The sequence below is a fragment of the Triticum urartu genome, chromosome 3 (genome assembly GCF_003073215.2).
Source record: "Triticum urartu cultivar G1812 chromosome 3, Tu2.1, whole genome shotgun sequence".
Classification (NCBI taxonomy): Eukaryota; Viridiplantae; Streptophyta; class Magnoliopsida; order Poales; family Poaceae; genus Triticum; species Triticum urartu.
The window spans coordinates 554,271,185-554,278,044 of NC_053024.1; positions in this window are offsets into that span (position 1 = coordinate 554,271,185).

Consider the following 6,860-nt stretch of genomic DNA (forward strand, 5'->3'; position numbering starts at 1 on the left):
CTATCGGCTTAGGCAAATCAATAGTACGCACATCATGCATGGATGCAAAAGGCTTCGATAAAAATGATAAAGATGCACCAGTATCAAAAAGAACTCTTGCGGGAATGTCATTAACAGGAAGGTTACCCATAATCACATCTGGCGAGTCCTCTGCCTGAGCTGCGTTCAGCAAGTTGACCTTAGCAGACATGGGGTTATGCTTGACCATAGCTGTACTTGCCGATCTCACGGGAGGAGGAGGAGGGAGATGCCTCTGATTGAAGCATTTGTTGGCACAGTGACCCTTCTGTTGGCACTTGTTGCACGTGGCCTCTGAAAGCGGATGGTGATACGGAGAGCTCGATCTTGGAGCTTGAGACGAAGTCTTGTTCTGAAAGCCAGGGTTGGGTGGGTGGGTGAGAAGATCCACTGCCACCTTTGCTCTTCTGCTGATAAGGCTGACGGAACGGAGGAGGAGGAAGCCAATACTTCTGCTGCTTCGCCACTTGAGTGGAGGAAGAAGGAGTAGCATCTCTGCCTCACTTCTTGGAAGCATCGCACTTCAGTTCAGCAGCCTCTTGCTTCAATGCCATGTTGTAAAACTCATCGTACCTCAAGGGCTCAAAGAGAACAAGAGATAGCTTGATTTCTTCTCTGAGACCACCCCTGAACTGGTATATCATGCTCTTCTCGTCAGGGACGTCCTGCTTAGCAAAGCGGGCGAGCTTCTGAAACATCTTGTTGTAATCATACACAGACATAGAGCCTTGCTTCAGGTTGCGGAATTCCTCACGCTTGCTTTCAACCACGCTCTGAGGAATATGATGAGCTTTGAAGTCTTGACGGAATTCATCCCAGGTAATCACACGGCCTCCTCTGGAATCTTTGTATTGCTGGAACCATTCTGCAGCTTGGTCTTTGAGTTGGAAGGAAGCGAACTTGACAAAGTCCTCAGGCTTGACGTTACTGCACTCGAAATGCTTGCACAAGTCGACGAGCCAATCATCAGCGTCAGTTGCCTCAACGCAATTGCTGAAGGTCTTTGGCTGGTTAGCAAGGAACTGGTTGAGTGTAGCAAAGTGATTCTGATTGTTGCCCTGGTTGCCTTGGTTGCCTTGGTTCGCTTGGTTGCACTCTTGAAGAATTTTCATGATCAGCTGCGTGTTTGCATTGGTAGCGGCCATCACAGCTTGCCATGCCTCCGGAGGTGGAGGTGGTGGTGGCGGATCAGGATTCGGAGTCGTGCGCGTTGGAGGAGCCATCCTGAAGAGGTCGACATCCATTAGCACATTGACAGACAATTATTGAAGCTGAACCAAACGGGTTGAAATTGAAACATATAGTCTTCTCATCCGAACAAAATGAACGAATGCATTCCAATTGAAATGGTCACATATCCATAAATTGAGAAGCCACTTAGAAATTAGGTAGAGGAATAAATCAACAAGGTACGGAACAAGAACGAATACTCGGTAAGGATCACCCAATCTCAAACCAAATATTCGTGGAAGAAGAACTAGAGCTACAAGAATTCGCACCCATGAAACTCCCGAACCTTTCCGGTTATGCAATCAGGTGTTGGGGATACAGGGGAAGCATAATATCTCACCCAAATATAGCAAATCCTACATCCAGATGTATCCATCGTTCAACACATAACCGAGAAAAACTTCGGAAATCGTCAACCTCAACCTTAGAAAAGCATCCGTTATACAAGTTATGGCAATACTCCTGAACTCCCGCCCCAGTACTGGGTGGCGTCGAGGTTATCTCACCAACAACTGCATAAAAGAGATTTTTGATGTCGGCGAACTAAACTCAGGTATTCCAGAATTGCAACGATAAAATTGTGATGACAACACCTCGGAGCTCAACTCCCCGGGACACTGCCACAACCCCTAAATGACAGGAGGCACCAAGAACAATGTTCTCGTCACAAATCGATCGAAACGATTCCAAGATACCCGCGTGATCCTAAAAAAAATTTAGTGAAATTTGGGAAGAGAAGAGTCAAAACTCTACGTCAGGATGCCTTACCAGAGCGATGAAGGGACTAGGGAGTAAAAAGAATTCCTAAACTCTCCGATATATAATTCCTAAATGACACAAAACATTTTTCAAGACTCAACAACGGCTGCTAATACGATCAAGCAGTGGGGGCTCCTATGGTCGGCGAAGGCTCTGATTACCAACTTGTAACGCCCTTGATGCGGCTATATCTCCTATGTGTCGGAGCACGACTTAGAGGCATAACCGCATTGAAAGCAATGTCGCAAGTAAGGTAATCTTCACAACAACCCATGTAAATAAATAATAAGGGGAAATGTACATAGTTGGCTTACACTTGCCATGTCACACAAAGTACATAAATAGCATTACAATCATCCAATCACTCATGGTCCGACTACGGTACCAAAATAAAAGATCAACCCCCAACATGCGACATGGTCCCGATCGCCCCAACTGGGCACCACTACTGATCATCAGGGAAAGACACATAGTAACGACGGGAGGCTTCATCGAACTCCCACTTGAGCTCAAGCGCATCATCTGGAACGGATTCATCGGGCCCTGCATCTAGTTTGGAAGTAATCTGTGAGCCACGGGGACTCAGGAATGTCGCACCCTCGCGATCAAGACTATTTAAGCTTATAGGAAAGGCAAGGTAATATGTGGAGCTGCAGCAAGCGACTAGCATATTTGGTGGCTAACCTGTTCGCAAAAGAGAGCGAGAAGAGAAGGCAAAGCATGAACGAAGAACTAGAGAACAAACTACGGCAAGCATTACTCCAACACCGTGTTCACTTCCCGGACCCCGCCGAGAAGAGACCATCACGGTTACACACACAGTTGATTCATTTTAATTAAGTTAAGGTTCAAGTTATCTACAACCGGACATTAACAAATTCCCATCTGCCCATAACCGTGGGCACGGCTTTCGAAAGTTCAAATCCTTGCAGGGGAGTCCCAACTTAGCCCATCACAAGCTCTCATGGTCAACAAAGGATAAACCTTCTCCCGATACATTCCGATCAGACTCGGTATCTTGGTTCTACAAGACATCCTCGACAAGGGTAAAACTAAACCAGCAACACCACCCAAATGTGCCAACAAATCCCGATAGGAGCTGCACATATCTTGTTCTTAGGGCACATCGGATGAGCAAGACGTCGGGTAGGCCAGCCCAGAGCTGCCCCTGGTAGCCCCGGACATCGCTCGGTTGGACCAACACTTAGAGAAGCACTGGCCCGGGGGGGTTAAAATAAAGATGACCCTTGAGTCCGCGAAACCCAAGGGAAAAAGGCTAGGTGGAAAATGGTAAAACCAATGTTGGGCATTGCTGGAAGAGTTTTATTCAAGGCGAACTGTCAAGGGGTTCCCATTATCACCCAACCACGTAAGGAACGCAAAATCCGGGAACATAACACCGATATGACGGAAACTAGGGCGGCAAGAGTGGAACAAAACACTAGGCAAAAGGCCGAGCCTTCCACCCTTTACCAAGTATATAGATGCATTAAGATAACAAGATAATATAATGATATCCCAACGAATAAACAATGTTCCAACAAGGAACGATCTCCAATCTTCACCTGCAACTAGCAACGCTATAAGAGGGACTGAGCAAAGCGGTTACATAGCCAATCAAGTGTTTTCTAGGACATGGTGGGTTAGAGGTTTCACATGGAAATTTGGGAGGCACGGTAAGCAAGTGGTAGGCATCGTAGCATAGGCATAGCAAAAGAGCGAGCATCTAGCAAGCAAAGATAGAATTGATTTCGAGGGTATGATCATCTTGCCTGCAAAGTTGTCAGAGTTGACTGGATCCTCGAAAGCAAACTCAACGGGCTCCTCGTTAGCGAACTCGTCTCCTGGCTCTACCCAAACAAGACAAACAAGCAAGAGGAAACACAATCAACCACGTGCAAATGCTCGAACAACATGATGCAAACATGGTATGCTATGCGGGATGCGATATGTGATGCATATGAAAGATTTGACAAGGAATGATTGAACCTGGCCTCAACTTGTAAATCCAAGAGTGCCACTGGAAAGATGAGGTGATTTCGGTTGAAATCGATATAAAGAACACCGGAATCGGATGCACGGTTTGGAAATGGCAAGCAAAACAAATATGGCACCGGTCTGCGATAAACAACAAGTAGCCATCTAAATGCATCAAGTTAAATATGTTACAACACTCAAATATGGAAACAAAATACATGTCAGGGATCCACTCATGATGCTTGACAAAAGATGAACACTGAGCTACGGCCAATTCATCCATTAACAGGTTCAAACAAGCATGGCAAAAGTGCAAACGATAACAAGCTAGAGAAAAGCTGGAGCATGCAAATATCTTAACGAGTAGGCATGTTCACGAGCTCGATGTACTCACTACAGAGCATGGCATGACAATCTAAGCATACAACTATCAAGAATACACATTATATAAGCTAGAAATGGCAAGAACAACAACATAGCATGCACGGATGAACAACAACATCCTCGGAAAAGTCGCTAACAAGTAGACAATCTGCCAGGAATTACGAAATAGCAAAAGTAGAGCTCGATTGAGTAAAGCTAGGTTGCTCCATAATTGCAAAAAAAGACATGGATGGATAGAGCACGACAATATTAACAAATCGTGCTTACGTATCATCCTCAAAAGAGGCACGGATCACTAGGAAACAACATGAACATATGGCATATTGATAAAAACAGATCAAGGACTTGGAGAAATTCTAAGTCCCTGAAATCAGCATTAACGAATGCACTACTTTGCAAGCTTGTGCTAGTCACCACACATGTCACAAAAATACATGGATAGAACCTCTGTAAAGTTGGCAAAGCATATAACAAAACTCATGTAGAGATCAGGATCATATCATGCACACATTAAACATGGCAAAAATGACTAATAGCTATTTGGTACAGCAGACCTGACAATTAACTCAAATAGCTCTCTTCCAACAGAATTTAGGGCATCAAGATGAGCTCAAATGAAAATCATGCAATCATATGAAATGATGTACTCTCTGAGACGAACATTTTGATATGCTACACGCCCAAAACGGAGCTACGGATGCGGAGTTATAGCATGATGAAGAATGCTAAAAAAATATAGGAGTTGGACAAAAAAGTCAACCGGTTAGGGTTTACTGTAGCAACCGGACCGGATCTAGATCGGGCGCATGCGCACTGTAGCAGCTCGGCGCCGGAGTTCGCCGGAGATGTCACCATGGAGGAGGTGGACGTCGCCGGAGGGTGTGGTCGCCGGAGTGGAGGGGCCCGGAGATGGTGGTGGTGGCCGCGGGCGTCGATGCCGGAGCTCCGGTGGCGCGGCGACGCGGCGCGGTCGCCGGACTTCGGCCGGCGCGGCGGCGGCGGTTGGTGAGGCGGCGGCCGGCGGGATGCGACGGTGGTATAGGGCTGCGCGGCGGAGCGTCACCGGCGGAGAGGCGGCGCGCGGGCGGCGGGATGGAGCGGGGAGGCGCGGGGCGGCGATGGGCCTCGGCGGCCCGACCTGGGCCTCCCGGGCCGAAGCGGCGGCGGCGGGACAAAGGCCACGTGGCGCCCTGTGGTTGGGCGCAGGCGGCGGCGCGGCGTGTCCGGCGGCGGACGGACACGTCCGGCACGGAGAGGGGAAGGTAGGTTAGGGTTTCGCCCGGATTTTGACGGAAGAGGTCTTATTTATAGGCATAGGTGGAGCTAGGAGAGTCCAAATGAGGTGCGGTTTTCAGCCACGCGATCGTGATCGAACGCTCTACATGATGGAGAGGGTTTTGGTGGGTTTTGGACCAAATTGGAAGGGTGTTGGGCTGCAACACACACGAGGCCTTCTCGGTCCCTCGGTTAACCGTTGGAGTATCAAATGAAGTCTAGATGGTACGAAACTTGACAGGCGGTCTACCGGTAGTAAACCAAGGCCGCTTGGCAAGTCTCGGTCCAATCCGGAAATGTTTAACCCCCACACACGAAAAGAAGGTAGAAAGGAACACCGGAGGAGATAGGAGCGCCGGAATGCAAAACGGACAACGGGGAAAATGCTCAGATGCATGAGACGAACACGTATGCAAATGCAATACACATGATGACATGATATGAGATGCATGACAACGGCAACAACACACGGAGAGAAAAACCCGAACCCGAGAAATAAAATAACTTAGTGCCGGAAACGGTAAGACTTGGAGTACATATTAGGTAAATTACATCCGGGGTGTTACAATATTAATATCCAATGATATGTTGCCATCTGATGATACTTGAGTAGATTTTTGTTGTCCTATCAGTAATTGGTGAATTGCTACGATTGTTTTAATTTTCTTGTGGTTATATTGCTGTCCTTTGGTTCCCATGATATGAGTGCACGTGTGGATCACACCATAGGGTTAGTTGTGTGTCGATTGGACTATGCATTGGAGGGCAAGGGTGACAGAAGCTTCTTCCTACAATAGAAATTGATGCTTACGGGATTGAAGGGGGCAGATATATATCTTAATGCTATGGTTAGGTTTTACCTTAAAGAACATTAGTAGTTGCGGATGCTTGCTAATAGTTCCAATCATAAGTGCATAGAATTCCATGTAAGGGAAGACATGCTAGCAGTGGCCTCTCCCACATAAAACTTGCTATCGGTCTAGTAATGTAGTCAGTTGCAAAGGGACAACTCCGCAAATCCTACCACTACTAATCCATACTAGTTATACTAAGTTAATCATTTCTTTACATCACCTAAATTTCACGTTCTTTATTATCTTGCAAACCTATCCTATCGCATCTACAAAGTACTTCTAGTTTTATTCTTGTTCTAGGTAAAGCAAACGCTAAGTGTGCATAGAGTTGTATTGGTGGTCAATAGAACTTGAGGAAATATT